The sequence below is a fragment of the Triticum urartu genome, chromosome 5, assembly GCF_003073215.2.
Source record: "Triticum urartu cultivar G1812 chromosome 5, Tu2.1, whole genome shotgun sequence".
Taxonomy (NCBI): domain Eukaryota; kingdom Viridiplantae; phylum Streptophyta; class Magnoliopsida; order Poales; family Poaceae; genus Triticum; species Triticum urartu.
Window position 1 is genome coordinate 186,242,769 of NC_053026.1, and position 21,173 is coordinate 186,263,941.

Below are 21,173 nucleotides of genomic sequence, written 5' to 3' on the forward strand. Positions count from 1 at the left end.
CTCCAAGTAAAATACCGATGGTCATTAGAAGAAAGAGGGTATGCCACTCGGGCATCCCCAAGCTTAGTTGATTGCTTCTCTTTTAGATAATAGGGGCATCCCCAAGCTTAGGCTCTTCTTACTCCTTATTCCTTCATCCATCATGATCTCACCCAAAACTTGAAAAGTTCAATCACACAAAACTCAACAAAACCTTCGTGAGATCTGTTAGTATAACAAAACAAATCACTACTATTAGTACTATTGAAAACCCATCCATATTTTATTTTTGCATTACATATACTGTATTCCAACTTTGCTATAGCTTATACCCTCCAATACAAACCATAGATTCATCGAAATAAGGACACAATGCAAAGAAAACAGAATCTGTCAAAAACAGAACAGTCTATAGCAATCTGAAAACTTCGAATAATCTGTAACTCCAAAAATTCTGAAAAATTATGAAAACGTGGGAAATTTGTATATTAAGCTTCCGCAAAAAGAATCAGTATTTTATCACGCTTATGCTAAAAATGATAATTATTTTTCTGGCCACAAAAGTTTCTGTTTTTCAGCAAGATCAAATCAACTATCACCCAACATGATCCCAAAGGCTTTGCTTGGCACAAACACTAATGAAAACATAAAAACACAATCATAACAGTATCATAATTGTGAAAACACTCAATAATAGAAAGAAAAGATAAAAATAAATTTTATTCTGGGTTGCCTCCCAACAAGCACAATCGTTTTATGCCCCTAGCTAGCTAGGCATAATGCAAAGATTCAAGTATTGTCGTCTTTAGTTCGAGATCCATAAGATGCCCTCATGATTGATTCGTATGGTGGCTTAATTCTCGTTCTATGGAAGTGTTCCATACCCTTCCTTAGTAGAAATTGAAATTTAATATTGCCTTCTTTCATATCAATCACGACACCAATAGTACGTAAAAATGGTCCACCAAGAATAATTGGGCAAGACGGATTGCAATCAATATCAAGAACAATAAAATATATGGGCACATAATTCCTATTTGCAAGAATAAGAACATCATTAATTCTTCCCAAAGGCTTTTTAATAATAGAATCTACCAAGTGCAAATTTAAAGAACATTTTTCAATATCGGTAAGACCAAGCACATCACATAAAGATTTCGGAATTGTGGAAACACTAGCACCCAAGTCACATAAAGCAAAACACTCATAATTTTTAATCTTGACTTTGATAGTAGGTTCCCATTCATCATGTAATTTTCTAGGAATTTAAATCTCTAATTCCAACTTTTCTTCCAAAGCTTTCATGATAGCATCAACGATATGTTTAGTAAAAGCTTTATTTTGTTCATAAGCATGGGGTGAATTAATCATGGATTGCAACAAATAAATACAATCAATCAAAGATTAACTATCATAATTAAAGTCTTTGTAATCCAAAAGAGTGGGCACATCACTAGTTAAAGTTTTGACCTCTCCAAACCCACTTTTATCAATTTTCTCAACAAGATTTTCATCCTTCAAATTATCGTAATGCCTTCTAGCTAAAGTTGACTCTCTTCAGTCCCTTTATCATCAATTTTAATTCTAGTAAACAAGGAATCAATAGAAGAAACGCAAATCATGTTAAGATCTTCATCATTTTTATGAAAGCAATCACTAGAAAACGCCTTTTCTAAAAATTCTCTTTTAGCTCTAAGCATAGCCGTTCTTTTCTTACTTTCATACATAGAAACATATAGAGCTTTAATTGATTCTTCGACCTTAGGCACAAAAAATTTCATCTTGATATTTTCCACATCATGAGAAATTCTATCAATGCTTCTAGACATATCATCAATCTTACTTAACTTTTCTTCTATCATAGTATTAAAATTATTTTGAGCATTGGTAAATTCTTTAATATTATTCTCAAGATCAGAGGTGTTACTATTATTATTATAAGAAGGATTATCATAGGAATTACCATAATTATTAGAGGAATTTCCCAGAAAATATCTAGGATTAAAATTACCTCTATAAGCATTGTTATTAAAATTATTTCACGAGAGAAAATTCACATCTACGGCATCACTATTTTGCTCAATCAAGGTAGACAAAGGCACATCATTAAGATCAATAGGAGCATGTTTATTACAAACGAACTTCATAAGAGCATCAACTTTTTCACTCAAAGAATTTATTTCTTCTACCTAATTAACTTTCGGTATGCCATTGTGAATAATTTTCCATAATATTATCAACCAATTTAGTAGCTTCACCCAAAGTAATTTCCATAAAAGTACCACCCGCGGAGGAATCTAAAAGATTTCTAGAAACAAAATTCAAGCCCGCATAAATTTTTTGTATGATCATCAAAAGATTTAAACCATTAGTAGGACAATTTCTAAGCATCAATTTCATTCTTTCCCAAGATTGTGCAACATGTTCATGCTCAAGTTGCTTAAAATTCATGATTTGTGTTCTAAGGGAAATAATTTTCGCAGGCAGAAAATACTTAGTAATGAAAACATCTTTGCACTTATCCCAAGAATCTATACTATTGCGAGGCAAAGAAGAAAACCAAATTTTTGCACGATCTCACAAAGAAAACAGGAATAATTTTAACTTCACAATATCATTGTCCACATCTTTTTTCTTTTGCATATCGCATAATTCCACGAATGTGTTAAGATGGGACGCAACATCCTCATTAGGAGTACCAGAAAATTGATCTTTCATGACAAGATTCAACAAAGCGGCATTAATATCACAAGACTCCGCACTAGTGGTGGGAGGAGAAATCGGAGTGCTAATAAATCATTGTTGTTGGTATTGGAGAAATCACATGACTTGGTGTTCTCTTGAGTCATTGTGACGACACAACCAGATTGCACTCAAAAACAGATCTGACGAAAAAACGGCGAATGAAACATAGGGCGACTAAAACGGCAAATTTTGTGAAGTCGGGGAGATGAAAACGAGAGGAAAATGGCAAATAATGTAAATTTCAAGGAGATGAGATTTGTGATTAGGGACCTGGTACATGTTGATGATGTCTCCCCGGCAACGGTGCTAGAAATTCCTCTTGATTGCGGCTGGAACTACGTCGGCATTTCCCCAAAGAGGAAGGGATGATGCATCACAGCGATGGTAGGTATTTCCCTTAGTGATGAGACCAAGGTTATCGAACCAGTAGGAGAATCACGCAACACTACGTAAACAGTATCTGCACACAAAGAACAAATACTTGCAACCCGACGTTTTAAAGGTGTTGTCAATCCCTTTCGGGTAACGGTGCCAGAAATTGTCGAGTTGGCGGGATAAAAATATGATATATTGGATAAATAGATCGCGAATAAATGCAAAGTAAAATAAAGTGCAACAAGGTATTTTGGTTTTTTTGGATTAATAGATCTGAAAATAAAAGCAAATAAAAATTGATCTCGAAGGCAAATATAATAAAGAAGAGACCCGGGGGCCGTAGATTTGACTAGTGGCTTCTCTAGAGAAAAATAGCATACGGTTGGTAGACAAATTACTGTTGGGTAATTGATAGAACTTCAAATAATCATGAAGATATCCAGGAAATGATCATTATATAGGCATCACGTCCAATATTAGTAGACCGACTCCTGCCTGCATCTACTACTATTAGTCCACACATCGACCGCTATCCAGCATGCATCTAGTGTATTAAGTTCATGGAGAAACAGAGTAATGCAATAAGAATGATGACATGATGTAGACAAGATCTATTTTTTTAGAAATAGACCCCATCTTGTTATCCTTAATGGCAACGATACATACGTGTCGTTTCCCCTTCTGTCATTGGGATCAAGCACCGTAAGATCGAACACATCACAAAGCACCTGTTCCCAGGGCAAGAAAAATCAATCTAGTCGGCCTAACTAAACCAAAGATTCGAAGAAGAAATACGAGGCTATAAGTAATCATGCATATAAGAGATCAAAAGACTCAAATAACTTTCATGGTTAAAAACATAGATCTTGTCATAAACTCAAAGTTCATCGGATCCCAACAAACACACCACAAAAAGAGTTACATCAAACAGATCTCCAAGAGACCATTTTATTGAGAATCAAGAGAGAGAGAGAGAGAGAGAGAGGAAGCCATCTAGCTACTAACTACGGACCCGTAGGTCTACAATTAACTACTCACGCATCATCAGAGAGGCACCAATGAGGATGATGAACCCCTCTGTGATGGTGTCTAGATTGGATATGTGGTTTCTGGAACTTGCGGCGGCTGTAATTGATTTTCGTCGACTCCCTTAGGGTTTCTATAATATTGGGGGTATTTATAGTGCAAATAGGTGTTGCGGGAGGCCACCGAGGTGGGCACAACCCACTTGGGCGCGTCTGGGCCCCTAGGCGCGCCCTCCTGGTGGGTTGTGTTCCCCTTGGAGCCCCTTCTAATAGTTCTTTGGCCCAACAAGTGTCTTCTGGTCCAGAAAAAATCTCCAAAAAGTTTTGCTATGTTTGGGCTCCGTTTGGTATTGATTTTCTGCGAAGTAAAAAACAAGCAAAAAACTGCAAGTGGCACTAGGCACTATGTCAATAGGTTAGTCCCAAAAAATGATATAAAGTTGCTACAAAATGATTGTAAAACATCCAAGAATGATAATATAATAGCATGGAACAATCAAAAATTATAGTTACCTTGGAGACGTATCAACAATCAAGTATGATGCATGTCCATTTTAATAAGGCATGGCATGGCAAAGTGCAACAAACAAAACTACAAATTAAGTGGAGCTCAGTATGCAACGAGTTGCATATTAATGAAACACCACATTCAAGTATTTAGTTAGCTCTCATTTATGTACAAGACAAGATTAATTGTTGATTAACATGGCAAGAGGTGAAGCATAAGTAAACTAACTATTTAGGCAAGTTTAAATGAGGTCGGAAACAACAAACAGCAAGTACGGAAAAACCCCATGTGCATATTTCGAGTTTACTACTGTTCTGACCTAAACCATATTTTAAAGTTTTTAAATAGAAAATAAAGTGCATCAAGTTAATCTATACATTTTTATACCGCATTTACATATGAAGTTTATTTAATTTGGAGCTACGGTTATTTAGTTATGAATTAAACCATTTTAGCATGTCATTTATGCAAATTAATCAAACAGAAAGTTTAAACATTTTAAACATGGATGAAACTCGCATATTATGAAACTAGATGAAATTCTAAGCATTTTACATATATAGTTTGTTTTAATCCAATGCACGATTCGTGAGATATTAAATGCATGAACATGAGGGACTTTTTTGTAAAACAGTTTTTCTCTGGATAATTAGACAAATTCACAGACGCTGAAAAAAAACATATGCGGGCCGAAACTGCCAGGCTAACCCAACAGGAGGGGAAAAAGGAGGGGCGCTAGGCAGCTCACCATGGGCAAGGCCTAGTTCGGTGGGAAGGAGGCCGTCTAGGGCACACTAGAACCTGGGCCGCGACAAGCGAGGCAGTGGCTCGGGCAAAGTCAAAGGGCACGGTCGTCGACCACCCACTCGAACCCGCCAGGAAGAAGCAGGACGACGGTAGCTGGGCGGAGCTGTGGGCAAGGAACGCCAGCGCGGCGGCGGGATCCGGCCAGGAAGGGTCGTGGCTGGAGGTGGAGGCGGATCCAGCCAGATCTGAGGCGGGGAAGAGCGTGGACGGCGTTGAAGGCCGACAGTGGCTACTGCTTGTTGTAGGGGAAGCAGAGGACGAAGGCGGACTTGTCGCGACAGTGGCGAGCGAGCGAGGCCCGGCGAGGGGCGAAGCTTAACGGATCCGGCCACGGGACACCAGTTCCTGGCGGCCGTGAGGCAAACTGGAGCTCGGGAGTCATCCATGGCAGCCGTTGGCGATGGGAACCTACGGGAGTCTCTGTTTCAACAAGACAAAGAGAAGGTGAAACACGGGAGAGAGAGATGGGGAAGAAAGGGAAGGAGAGCAGGGAGAGGGCGAGGGAGTCAAAGGAAAGATGCAGGGGCACGGCGGAGCTGCTGGTCCGGCGGCTGGACTCAGGCAAGGTGAGGTGGATATCGGTGTCAAAACCGGCGGATCTCGGGTAGGGGGTCCCGAACTGTGCGTCTAAGGTCAATGGTAACAGGAGACAAGGGACACGATGTTTACCCAGGTTCGGGCCCTCTCTATGGAGGTAATACCCTACATCCTGCTTGATTGATATTGATGAATATGAGTGTTACAAGAGTTGACCTACCTCGAGGTCGTAATGGCTAAACCCTAGGGGTCTAGCGTGTATGGCTATCATAATGAGTGTCCTATCCGGGCTAAGTCCTCCAGTTTATATAGACACCGGGAGGATCTAGGGTTACACAAGGTCGGTTACAAAGAAGGGAATCTACATATCCGGCTGTCAAGCTTGCCTTCCACGCCAAGGAGAGTCCCATCCGGACTCGGGTGCAGTCTTCGGTCTTTGTATCTTCACAGCCCATCAGTCTTGCCCATGGCTAACAGGCCGAACGCCCGAGGACCCCTTAGTCCAGGACTCCCTCAGTAGCCCCTGAACCTGGCTTCAATGACAAGGTATCTAGCACGTAGTGCTGTCTTCGGCATTGCAAGACAGGTTCCTCCTTCTGAACTCCAAAATAGTCTTCGGGCGAATTGATTGTGTCCGGACCTGTAACATACAGCCATAGAGCGTATAGTATTCTATGAATCCAATTTGTTGACAACTTTTAGTAATGTGACGTCATGCTTCTCGGTCATTATTTCGAACCGTTTCCTGTCCCGCCGTCCCACTTTTCGGGGCATGGTTGTCATTGACACGTCTTGTCGAAGCAGAGATCATGTCCCCTAATTGCCGGATTTTCATCAATACAAGCATGGGTAACCCAACCGTTCTACGGGAAAGATTCCTTAGGAATATGCAGGCTCTTAGGCTTGGGAGGAGGCGTTTAATACCCGCTGCCTTTATAAAGGAACCAAGGGTCGTCTTTTATGCCAAACCTTTCCTCAGCCTTCCTGACCTCGAGTTCTAGCACCCAAGGTTCGACTTCATCGTTTCAAGCCTCCCATCATGTCCGGACCCAGCTCCCAAGGCCGATGAGTGGCTTCCTCTGTCACGGAGGAGGATATCGCAAAGCTTCGGGCGGCCAGATATTTGACCGCGGAGGTGCACCACAGGCTTCCTGCTCAAGGACAGATTATTTCGACCCCCAGATCTGGTGAGAGGGTCGTATTCATGTCCCACTTCCTCCGGGGGCTAGGGTTTGCTCTTCACCCCTTCGTCCGGGGGCTAATGTTTTATTACGGACTAGATTTTCATGACCTAGCCCCGGACTCTATCCTCCACATCTCGGCGTTTATCATTACATGCGAGGCCTTCCTCCAAATCCCCCCACACTTTGGCTTATGGCTCAAGACCTTCAGTGTGAAGCCGAAGGTAGTCGACGGGGAACAGGTGGAGTGTGGCGGTGCTACGATCAGCCAATTCACCAGCACTCCTTGGCCAAAAGGTTCTTTTACCGAAACTTCCAATCACTCGCAGCGGGAGTGGTTTTACATTACGGAGCCCCGCAGCACCAAGTGGGTAGCTGCACCCACATTCCGTCCTGGCCCACCGTTATAGCTTGCATCATGGGTCAACAAGGGGCTGGACTGGGGATCAGTTGATGAAGTGCAGATTTTACAGAACCGCATCCGAACCCTCCTTGAGAGAGACATCGATCTTGTCAACGTGATCCAAGTGATGTTAGTTTGCCGAATCTTGTCGTGCCAGTGCAGGTCTCGCCGCATGTGGGAGTTTAATCCAGAAGGACCACAAACCCTTTGAGGGAGTCCTGGACTAAGGGGTCCTCGGACGCCCGGCCTGTTATCCATGGGCCGGACTGATGGGCTGTGAAGACATGAAGATCGAAGACTGCACCGTTTCCGGATGGGACTCTACTTGGCGTGGAAGGCAAGCTTGGCGACCGAAGATTCCTTTTTATGTAACCGACTCCATGTAAACCCTAGATCCCCTCGGTGTCTATACAAACCGAAGGGGATAGTCCGGAAAGGACACCACATATACTCATTACCATATTCTTAGGCTAGACTTCTAGGGTTTAGCCATTACGATCTCGTGGTAGATCAACTCTTGTAATACTCATATTCATCAAGATCAATCAAGCAGGAAGTAGGGTACTACCTCCATAGAGAGGGCCCGAACCTGGGTAAACATCGTGTCCCCTGTCTCCTGTTACCATCGATCCTAGACGCATAGTTCGGGACCCCCTACCCGAGATCCGTCGGTTTGACACCGACATTGATCCACTGTTGAAGACCTAACCAACACGCCCGACCCTACCCGAAGACATCGACGGTTTTGACGACGATGAGGGGTAAGGCCAGAGCTTATTACCCGTTCGACACGGGAAGACCACTTCCTGGTATGACATGTGTATGAAAGACACACCTCACGACGCTCTCGAGGATGACAAGAAGGATCCGGTCAAGAACAAACCACCTGGTACACAGCCCGGAAACCGGCACCCTAGGCCACATCACCCAAGAGAAAACACTACCAACACTAGAGAAGACGACACCCCGGACAACAAAGACCCTGCTGAGGTGGAATCCGAGCAGGACGAACAGGAAGGCAGGCGGGACAACTCTGATGAACAGACCACATATGGGGACTCGGAGGACAGCAATTATCTCCCACCCTCCGAGGAAGAGGAGATCCTCGGCGACAAAGACTTTATCATGCCCAAGGAACCTCTTGAGCAGTAGTGCTTTAAACGCCAGCTTATAGCCACTGCAAGGAGCCTAAGAAAGAAGCAGCTGCAGCTTCAAGCAAGCCAAGATTTCCTCAATGATAGATGGACCGAGGTCTTGGCCGCCGAAGAACACGGCTTGAGCAGCCCATTCAAAAGCCACCCAAAGAATAGGTGGCCCTCTCAATACGATGGCAGGGTGATGGAGCCCATACCACCATTGAATAATGAGGCAGGCCAACCACAGTTCGGTCCAGTCAAAGCAGCAGCCCAAGCAGAGCACCATACCAACCCATCCGACCATCAAAACAAAATAGCTCGAAGGAATACCTGCGATATCAACCAATACACCGAGGGTAGAGCAGGACGTACACGATCGACATACAGATCACGAAGATATATCCCGACCGACGATGATGGTCGCCTATTCGGACGCTACAAAGCCGACCATGCCCGGGCCATACACCGTAAACGGAACCTGCCGGAGGTGCTTCATAGTGTGGCCCAACATAGAGGAGTCGCACACCATCTCTGCTTCACTAATGAAGTAATGGAGCATGAACTCCCAGACAGGTTTAAACCCATCAACATCGAATCATACGATGCAACAACAGATCCCGCGGTATGGATCGAGGATTACGTCCTTCATATTCACATGGCCCGTGGAGACGACCCCCACACCATAAAATACCTACCTCTCAAGCTTAAAGGGCCAGCTCGGTACTGGCTAAATAGTTTGCCAGAAAATTCCATTGGCAACTGGGAAGATTTGGAAGACGCCTTTCGAGGCAATTTCCAGGGACATATGTCTGGCCATTATACGCCGAGGACTTAAGTCACATTGTCTAGGAGCCCGGCGAGTCAGCTAGGGAGCTCTGGACCAGGTTCTTAGTCAAAAAGAACCAAATTGTCGACTGTCCGGACACAGAAGCCCTTGCGGCCTTCAGACACAGCGGCCAGGATGAATGGCTAGCACGTCACCTCGGCCAGGAAGGACCCAAATCCATGGCAGCCCTTACCGCTCTAATGACCCGCTTCTGCGCGGGAGAAGACAACTGGTTGGCTCGTAAAAGCAACGATGCCAGCAGCCCGGGCACCTCCGAAATCCGAGATGGCAACGGCAAGCCATGAGCAAAAACAACAGTCACAGAAATATACGCGACACAGCGGTGAATGCCGGATTTCACAATCCGAAGCCCGGTTAACGGAAGAAGCCACTAAAGGCAAACCAGGATGGACCATGCACCCTCGACGGGATATTGGACCGACCTTGTCAGATTCACGGTCAACCTAATATGCCAACTAACCATACCAACCGAAACTATTGGGTCTTCAAGCATGCAGGCAAGCTTAACGTTGATCACAAGGGGAGGAGGCCACCAGGTGATAAAGACGATGGATCAGCTCGCCAGTAGAACGCCAGGGGCCAGAAATAGTTTCCCTCCGATGTTTGACTACTCCGAGAACGCAAATAGCAGTCTGTCTTCCGCCACCTACGTACTGTACTAGCAAAACTTGCACCAAGCGCACATCACTACGCACTCAGGATACCATGGGCATCGGCGAAAGCATAATACGGACACCCTGCAAGCATTCCCGTAACATTTTCTATCTGCTTACGTTATTTTTGTGTATCATCCCAAAATAACAAGCGACCAGCCGGACAGCATCTACAATGGACTCTATCGGAGTCCGGATCCGTACGCTCACCTAAGGGGCTACTTCCGTTAAGGATTCCCCTCCCCGAGGACAGGCGACGCAGACATGCGATAGGAGGTCCAAAAATAATTTTTCGTGGACCGGACTCTTTATTCTGAGCCTGTACTATGCCCTCTTTCCTCTAATCCCGACCCCGTGCATATCAAATAGCCGGGTCCGCGGTCTTTTCCTTTTTATTATTATTATTATATATATACAAATTTATTATTGGCACATCGCTCCGTTCTCAGTAAGTCTCATCCGAACTAATCTTCCATACTCTCTTAATTAAGTACGTCCTTAATGGCTGCTCTGCAGATACACCTCGGCATACCCTGCCAGGGGCTCGGCATGGGAATGAATGAGCTGCCAGTAAAAGTCCGAACAGCTCTATAGCGTATTTCGGCACCGCAAGTTTGGCCTTATATGCATCAGCTCTGAATCATTGTCTTGGGTCAATAGTTGGGTTCCCCGGCTCCTGTGTTTGCTACCCTACGTTCCGCCCTATCGGCTAGGGTAGTAAAGGGAGAACTACTGCGATTGTGCCCTGGCCTAGACCGGATGAGCACCTCAGTAGAGAAAGCCAAAAACTGACTGTCATGATGCGGCGAGAGCTGGTCAACCACTTGACGACTTGTTGGAATCCTTAGTGATTCTCCGTGTAACACGAAGGATCTTTTTCAGATCAGATATGCAAGGCACCACATGCCGCATACACAAGAGGGGCTATGTCGTAGCCCCACCATAAAAACTCCTATGGTTAAGTGGAAGTGTTAACGCCTTATAGTCCGATTGCCTGGTTCGCCCCATTATCACTTCCTTCATGGACCAAGACGTTGGATAAAGAGTGATTAAATGCTTTTCTGAACACCCCCGTACTTCCTATGCGAGGGCTGAAGCCGACGACTGGAAAACTTTCAGATTATATTCAAACAACCACACAGGAGGAATTCAAGCTTTCGAGCAAAACACAAATAGATTAACTATAAAGTTGTCTTTTACAATCATCATACACCTCACTCGAACATTATGTTTTTCGAACATTGACCCTCTATCAAGCGGGCGGCCTCCAGGACATCTTCAAAGTAACTCTCCGGTTCCGAACGGTCCCTGCCCCCGGGCGGACCCTTCGTAGAAACGTCGACGACCTTCATCTTTCCCCAAAATGTCTTGACTCGGGCAAGGGCCATCCGTGCACCTTCAATGCACGCCGATCGCTTCGCAGCATCGATTCGCGGCACCACATCGACAAGCTTCTGCACCAAACCAAAATAAATATTCGACGCAGGCTCGGTTGGCCATAGCCGGATTATAACATCCTTCATGGCAACGCCAGATACCCTATGAAGTTCGGCCCATTGGGACATCTGCTCATTAAGTAGCAGCGGGCGCTTAGACACACCGAACTGTGACCAAAAAAGCTTCTTCGTTGCATATCAGGCTCGCGCTTGGTAATAGCACGCTGCATCGGAAGAACTCTTCGACAAGTCCAAATACTCGTCCGGAGAACTTCACACTTGGTTCAGATGAGCATAGTCCGGGTCGCCGAACTTAGTCTGCAGCAGAAAAGGCTTTCCAGCCATTATCTCTTTCACCTGCCGAACCTCCTCACAGAGTGCTCTAGACTCTGATCGTGCTTCTCTTGCCTCCTGTCGGGCCTTGTCCAGTTCAGCCGTTAAGGCTTCCTTCTCCTTCTCAAGAATTTCGTACCGGCCAGTGGCATTCTCCAAAGCAAGTGTCATTGTGGATACCTTCTCCTCGACATGGCATCACGCAGCTTGTTCGGCCTTCAGTTCAATCGATGCCTCTTTATCAGCAGCATCACTAAGCCGAACCCGCTCCTTGGCCCAGACTAGCTCCACCCGAAGAACCTCCACGACGACAACACCATCTGCATTTCATGCACATTTCATATAAAGCTCTTTCCTGCTTCAAGCACACTAGTGTAAAGAATGCTCGAAATACATACCTTGCGAGTCGTCAAGATGCCTGTTGATCAATGCAATGTCATCCTCTGCGATATCCAGCTTTTGCTGGAGTTCGGCCACTTCCGTATTCCGGGCAGCCACAGGAGGGGCAGCAGCCTGTATTTCAAATTAAACCAAGGTTAATACCTGAGCATATCTCTTTGATCCTTCGACCGCTTCCTTCGGAAGACAATCCGAGTCTCAGGGGCTACTGCATATACAACAGGTGCATTCTGTCAATAAAATTTAATTAACAAAACTACATCACAAACCTCAAAACCTCGTAGAAGGCTCGTAAAAGCCTCGTTCAATCCACTCTTCGCGGATAGAATCCTTTTAACCACCGTAGCCATCAAAGTACGGTGCTCTTATGAAAGGGATGCTCGTCGTAGCAAGTCCATCAGCGGCTCTGACACCCTTGGGTCTTTGGAAACCGCCACTGAAGTACGGCCTTCCTGTGAAGGAACTCGCCTACTTACCTCCAGAATCGTCTCCGGCTGTAAACCAGACGGTTCGGGGACTCCAGTCTTGATCCCGGAACCTCGAGTGAGAGAGGCGCCGCCTTTAGGTAACACCTTCTCCGTTTCTTGTACCACTTGGTGTTCGGGAGGAGCCCTTCGGGATGATACCTCGGTATCATCCCCCCTATCGGGCGATGGGGCCAGAGAAGGCGTATCACTCTCCATCATCTCCAGAAGAAGATCTCCCGAGGAGGAGAACGATTGAGAAGCACCAGGCGTTAACCTGCGTGGATGAACATATATCAGATGGTTACTTCACTAATAGGAAAAGAATGAGGTACCCCAGCCATGTTTATGTTTTGCCGTGAGGTTCGTCCTCGTCATCGTTCGCTCGGCCCAAGCCGCTCGATGACGGTGTTTTTCCCTTCTTGGAAGGATTCCCCTCCTGACTTTCGGAGGCGGCCCTCTTCTTGCCCTGGAAGGCCCCCTTTGCACTTTTTCCCTTGGGTAAAAGGGTTCTGATTTCCCCGAATGCGGCCACCTGGAATGGTGTCGAAACCAGCATCCTCGTCAGCAGGTCGGTCGCAGGGCCTTCGGGAAGAGGCGCCGGACACCAGATCAGCACCGCTTTCTTTATCCAGTCCTGTACAGGGACGGATTGTTCAATATCTTGTTAAGAGATGCCTGAATGGAAGGTGCTTGGATACGAATACTTACCAAAGTGTTCGGATGATTGCAGTCAAGGCCAACGTCTTCGGTGGTGTCCGGCCATTGCTCTCGTTCCCCGAAATATAATTTCCACATTCCTTCGTGCGTAGTGCCGAAGAAGTGTTGTAGGGTCTGCCGCCCTTCTGGGTCATACTCCCACATACAAAGAGGCCGCCGCTGACATGGCAGGATCCGGCGGACTAGCATTATTTGAACGATGTTCACAAGATCGATGCCCTTCTCGATAAGGCTTCGGATGCGACTTTGCAAAGTCTGCACTTCATTGATGGATCCCCAGTCCAATCCCGTATTGACCCATGAAGCGAGCTGAACTGGAGGGCCGGGTCGGAATGCAGGTGTAGCCGCCCACTTGGAGCTCCACAGCTCGTTGACATAAAACCACCCCTGCTGCCACAGGTCTGAAGATTTGGCGAAAGACCCTTCGGGCCAAACCGCACCGGCCAGTTTGCCTATTATGACGCTGCCGCACTCTGCCTGCTCCTCCTCTGCCACATGCGGCCTCACATCAAAGGTCTTGAGCCACAAACCGAAGTGCGGAGGAGTGCGGAGCAAGGCCTCACACATGACGATAAATGTCGAGATGAGGAGAATAGGGTCCGGGGTTAGATCGTGAAAATCTAGCCCATAGTAAAACATGATCCCTGGACGAAGGGTTTAAGCGCAAACCCTAACCCGTGAAGGAAGTGAGACATAAATACAACCCTCTCGCCAGATCTGGGGGTCGGTATGACTTTCCCTTGTGCCGGAAGCCGATGAAAGATTTCCGAGGTCAGGTACCTCGCTACGCGAAGCTCCGCAATGTCCTCCTCTGTGACAGAAGAAGCCACCCACTGGCCCTGACGGTTGGATCCGGACATGTCTAAGGCTGGTGGTGATTGGAACCCGAGGGTTGGAACTTGGGGTGGCTAGGGTTGAGGAAGGAGCAAGCGCAAGGGGAGAAGAAGAGACAGGCTCTCTATAAAAAGGCCCCGGATATAGGGCGTCTCTCCCAGGGTCTATAAACTTACCTATTACCAAGGAGTTGTACCTAGTGGACGGTTGGGTTACCCATGCCTGCATTAATGAAAATCAGGTAAATAAAGGGACACGATCTCTGCCCTGACGAGACATGCTAGTAAAACCGCACCCCGAGACATGGGGCGGCTCGCTAGCTGACGGTTGGAAATAGCAACCGGGCAGGCATGATATGATGTCATGAACAGTTATCAACGAGTTGGGCTTGTGAGTTATTATATTCTCTGCCATTATATACACAGGTCCGAATATATTTCCTTCGTCCGAAGACTATTCTGGAGTTCAGAAGGAGGGAACCCGCCTTGCAATGCCGAAGACAAATCTGCGCGCTGGACTCCTCGTCATTGAAGCCAGGTTCAGGGGCTACTGAGGGAGTCCTAGACTAAGGGGTCCTCGGACGTCCGGCCTGTTATCCATGGGCCGTGCTGATGGGCTATGAAGACATGAAGATCTAAGACTACACCATGTCCGGATGGGACTCTACTTGGCGTGGAAGGCAATCTTGGCGACCGAAGATTCCTTTTTATGTAACCGACTCCATGTAAACCCTAGATCCCCTCGATGTCTATATAAACCGAAGGGGATAGTCCGGAAAGGACACCACATATACTCATTACCATATTATTAGGCTAGAATTCTAGGGTTTAGCCATTAAGATGTCGTGGTAGATCAACTCTTGTAATACTCATATTCATCAAGTTCAATCAAGCAGGAAGTAGGGTATTACCTCCATAGAGAGGGCCCGAACCTGGGTAAACATCGTGTCCCCTGTCTCCTGTTACCATCGATCCTAGACGCACAGTTCGGGACCCCCTACCCGAGATCTACCGGTTTTGACACTGAGACCCTTCAACACTTCTTCGGCACCACACACAAAGGGATGTGGAAGTTATTTTTCAGGAAGCGAAAACGTTGGTCGGACACCACCGAAGATGTTGGCCTTAACTGCAACCGTCCGGATACCCCGGTAAGCATTTTGATCCCGAACACTTTGTAATTATGCATACCGTAATGTGGTACTGAGCAAGCTATCTTCTTCCAGGGCTGGACAAAGAAGGTGGAAATAATTATGTGTTTGGCCCCTCTGCCCGAGGGCCCAGCGAATCTTGTTCTAACAAGGATGCTGGCCCTGGCACCATACCAGATGCCTATGAAGGAGGGCGAGGTGGAGAGTGAGAGAACCAAAGATGGCCCCTATTCCAAGGGTGCATCGGACATTGTGTCTAGAGGAATCAAAGTCCCCCTATCCGAAGACAAAAGTGAAGGGGGGGCCACTGTCTCCCTTCCTCCTAGGAAGAGAAGGGTCACCTCCAAAGATGGGGAGAAGCGGGCTTTTAAGCGAGGCAAGATGCCTCAGGAGGCCGGCTCGGGCTTGGAGGACGTCGAAGCGCAGTCTCATGACGAGGACAAGCCTCAGGCCAAATCCTAAGTGAATCAAGGCTGTTTTAAACATGTCACGTTCCTTTCTTATAATGCCCGGAATGTATATTCATTGTTTTTGCAGTTCAGCATGCAGTCTTCCTCAACAATCCTTTTCCTCGGGGGACCTTCTCCTAGAGATGATGGAAAGCGAGACGCCCCCACCGGATTCCCCGTCCAATAGGGTAGACGGCTTGGAGGTGTCGTCGCGGAGGGTCTCCCCCGACCAACAAGTGGTGCAAGGGATGATGAAGACATTGCCCGAAGGTAATACTTCGGTGGCCCACGGTCCAGGGGACAACAATGAGGGCCCCAGAAAGTCCGATATACAGTCGGATACGAATGAACGGATCCCTTCAAAGGGTGGTCGTACTCCTACGGAAGCCTCCGGAGACCCAGAGGCGCCGGATATCTTGACGAACATGCTGCGGCAGGCGTCCGTCTCAGAGGAACATCATACCTTAATGGGCACGGTGGTTGAAAAGGTCCTGTCCGTGAAGAGCGGATTGGATGAGGCCTTTGCGAGCCCACTAAGAGGCTTCGAGGTTTGTACTGTAATATGTGCAATTGCGTTTCATTCGCACAATACACCTGTGTATAGATAGTAGCCCCTGAGACTCAGGTTGGCTTCCCATGGGAGGCGAACGGAGGATCAAGAAGAAACATTCAAGGACTAATATGATTGACTTGAACACAGGCCACTTCCCCCTGGCTACTTTCCAGACTACGGATATTGCCGAGCTGCAACGAAAGCTTGATATGGCCAGGGATGACATTGCGTTAATCAATGTACGTCTTGACGAATCACAAGGTATGTGTTCAGGGCAGTCCCTTCACATACATGTTTGTGATATAAGCATAATGCTGAAATTTATATACTGTAATATGCATGGCTGCAGATGGTGTTGCCGCCGTTGAAATTCTTCGGGCGGAGCTGGCCCAGGCCAAGGAGCAGGCCTGGTGTGGTAATGCGGCTGCCAAAAAGGCATCGGCTGATTTAAAGGCCGAACGAGTTGCTCGGCGTCAAGACGAGGAGAAGATATCCACGATGGAGCTTGAACTAAAAAATGCTGCTAGCCGCTGTGAACTCCTTGAGAAGGAGAATGAAGCCAAAATGGATGAAGTTGACAAGGCCTTACGAGAGGCGAGGGAAGCGCGGTCTGAATCCAGAGCCGCCCGTGAGGAGATCCGGCAAGCTCAGGAGATTGCGGCTGGTGAGCCATTTTTGCTATAGACTAAGTTTGGTGATCCGAACTATGCTCAGCTTAATCAATTATGGAGTTCTCCGGACAAGTTTTTAGACTTGCTGAAGAGTTCTTCCGATGCGGCGCAGTTTTACCAGGCGCGAGAGGGGTATGAAATGGAGAAGCTTTTTTGGTCACAATTCAGCGCGTCGAAGCGCCCCCTATTGCTAAATAAGCAGATGTCCCAGTGGGCCGAGCTTCATAGGATATCTGGCACTACCATGAAGAACGTCATAACCCGGTTATGGCCAACTGAGCATGTTCCGAATAGTTACTTCGGCTTGGTGCAATGGCTTGTTGACGTGGTGCCACGTATCGACGCTGTGAAGCGGTTGGTGCGCATCGAGGGTGCACGGATGGCCCTTGCCCGAGTCAAGACATTCTGGGGGAAGATGAAGGCCATCGATGTTGCAGTGAAGAGTCCACCCAAGGGCAAGGACCACCAAGAACCGGAGCATTATTTTGAAGACGTCCTAGTGGCTGCCCGCTTGATAGAGGGCCAGTGCTCGAAAGACATAATGTTTGAGTGAGGTGTATGAGAATTGTACGAGATAATTTTATAGTTAATCTGTTTTTATATATTGCTTGAAAGTTTGTGTTCCTACTGTGCGGCCGTTTTAATATAATCTGAAAGTTTTCCAGTCGTCAACTTCAGCCCCCTCGTGGGAAGTACGGGGGTGTTCGGAAAAGCATTTGATCACTCTTGACCACGTCTTGGTCCGTGAAGGAGGTGTCAATGCGGCGAACCAGGCAACCAGACTATAGGGTGTTAACACTTTCACTTAGCCATATGAGTTTTATGGTGGGTCTACGACATAGCCCCTGGTATGTATGCGGCTTATTCATACAATGCGTGTACATATTTGACCGAAAATAGGTCCTTCGTGTGAAACGGAGGAATCACTAGAGATTCCGATAAGTCATCGAGTGGTTGACCATCTCTCGCCGCATCATGACAGTCAGTTTTTGGCTTTCTCTACTGAGGTGCTGAGCCAGGTGAACCGGAAGCACAATCGCAGTAGTTCTCCCTTTACTACCCTGGCCGATAGAGCGGAACGTAGGATAGCAAGCACAGGAGTCGGGCAACCCAACTATTGACCCAAGACATGATTCGGAGCTGATGCATATAAGGCCAAACTCGCGACGCCGAAGTATGCTACAAAAGCTGTTCGGACTTTGTTGGCAACTCAATTGTTCCTGTACCGAGCCCCTGGCAAGTTTAAGCCAGGGTATATCTATAAAACAACCATAGGAGGTGTGTTCAATTGCAGAAAGACGCGGATAAATAATACTGGTAATGTGAACTGGGACCTGAGCGATATGCCAAAGATTACTTGATATATATATAAAGGCCACGACCCCGGCTATTTGATATGCCCTGGGTCGAAGGCAGAGGAAAAAGGCATGTTACAGGCTCGAAAAAGAGTGCGGTCTACAAAAAGTTATTTTGGACCTCGTGTCGCACGTCTACGCCACCTGTCATCGACGAGGGCAATCCTTGAAGGAAGTAGCCCCGTAGGTGAGTGTACGGATCCGAAATCTGATAGAGTCGGTTTTAGATGTTTCTCCTTTGCGCCACCTGTTTTTAAGAGGTAATGAAGAAAAAAAGGAAAGTAGATAAAAAATGTTACCGGAGTGCTTGCAGACTTGTCCGTATTATGCTTTCGCCAATGCCCATGGTATCTTAAGCGCATAGTTATGTATGCGCGGTATAGTTTTAACGGGTATATGAGATGGGCAACGGAAGCTGAACTGCTATTTCTGCTTCGGATTTGATCGATCTTTGGGGGGAAATTGCTTCTAGCCTTCGGCACTTGGCTAGTAAACCGTTCCGTCGTCCCTATTGCCTGGCGGCCCCCTTCCCTTGTGTTTGGCGTTAGCTGTTTTATTGGGGTGGCCGTGAATCTAGCAGGGTCAGTCCAGTATCCTGTCTAGGTTGGATGGTCCGTCTCTGTTCGCCTTGAATGGCTTTTTCCATTGAGCAGGCTTAGGATTGCTGAATCCGGCATTGACCGCTGTGTCGCGTGATCTTTCATTATCATTGTGACTGTTGTGTTTACTTTGTCATGGCTTGCCGTTGCCGTCTCGGATTTCGGAAGTGCCCGGGTCACTGGCGCTATTGCTTCTACGAGCGAGCCAGTTGTCTTCTCCCGCGCAACAGCGAGTCATTAGAGCAGTAAGGGATGTCATGGATCTAGGTCTTTCTTGACCAAGGTGGCGTGCAAGCCATTCATCCTGGACGGTGTGTTTAAAGGCCGCAAGGGCTTCCGCGTCCGAACAGTTAATGATTTGGTTCTTTTTAACTAAGAACCTAGTCCAGAGCTGCCTGGCTGACTCTCCTGGCTGCTAGACAATCTGACTTAAGTCATCAGCGTCTGGTGGCCGGACATATGTTCCTTGGAAGGTTTCGCAAAAGGCGTCCTCCAAATCCTCCCAACTGCCAATAGAATTTTCGGGCAGACTGTTTAACCAGTACCGAGATAGTCCTTTGAGTTTTAGTGGTAGGTATTTGATGGCATGAAGGTCGTCCCCATGGGCCATGTGGATATGGAGGAGGAAGTCCTCGATCCGTATCGTGGGATCTGTTGTTCCATCGTATGATTCAATATTCATAGGTTTGAACCCGTCTGGGAATTGATGCTCCATTACTTCGTCTATGAAGCAAAGAGGGTGTGCGGTGCCTCTATGTTGGGCCACAATGCGATGTACCTCTGATGGAGTCCGTTTGCGGTTTTCGGCCCGGGCGTGGCTAGGTTTGTCACGTCCGGATAGGAGGCCGTCGTCGCGTGTCGAGGTATATCCTCGCGATCCGTAGGTCGCTCTTGGGTGTCCTGCTCTGCTACCTGGGGCCTGGTGACGGTCGTGTGCACAATCCCGAGCTATTTTGTTCTTGCCTTTACCGCGAGGTGGGGCGGTCTGGTGTTCGGCTTGGTTGCTGCTTTACCCGGACCAAGTTGTGGTTGACCTGACATCCTGTGCGATAATGGCGCGGGCTCAAGCGCCCTGTCGTCACCCTGGGGTAGCAATCTACTCTTCGGGTAGCTTTTGGCTGGGCCACTAAGGCCGTATTCTTCGGCGGCTAGGACTTCGGTCCATCTATCATTGAGCAGATCTTGGTCGGCTTGAAGTTGCTGCTGCTTCTTTTTCAGGCTCCTTGCAGTGGCTATTAGTTGGCACTTGAAGCGCTCCTGCTCAAGAGGTTCCTCGGGCACGATAAAGTCCTCGGTGCCGAGGCTCACCTCATCCTCATAGAGCGGAAGGTAATTGTAGTCCTCCGAATCTTCGTACTTGGCCTGCTTACCAGGGCTAACCTGCCCATCTTCCCGTTCATCCTGGTCATTAGCTGTATCAACGGGGTCTTCGCTGTCTTCGGCATCGTCGTCCATACCGTCAATGTTCTCGGAGACGCAAGCAAGTGTACCGGTTGAATCCTTGACCGTGGCTATGAAGTGGGTGGTGGGTGGGAAGCAAAATTCTCCGCCGCCAGCCCCTGGTTCAAGCCGGATATAGTTCGGCTGTGAGTCCTCTGTCAAGGACAGGTTCTTTAACGAGTTTAGCACATCGCCCAAAGGCGAGTGCTGCAAGATGTCCGCGGCGGTGAATTCGAAGATCGATAAACGATCAAGCTCGGTGTCCGCGGGCTCACGTGGTTTGGAACTTACGGCCGGAGACGAGTCCGGAGTTCCAGTGACCAAGACATCATGAGAGGTTGAGTCTATGTGCGGCTCCAACGCCGTGGAATCTGTGTCCTTCGTAGTGGGATCAATCCTCCCGTCCTTGGATGGCGCAGCTTGCTCCGGATCTAGGGCAAGAGCAGTTATAGGAGCAATCTCCTGGATGCGGCCAGATGACATATTTAGGTCATGATCATCTGGGTGACCGGGAGCGGACGTCGCGGTCTCAAATCCGGCGAAGATCAAGTCTCCGCGGATGTCCGCAACGTAG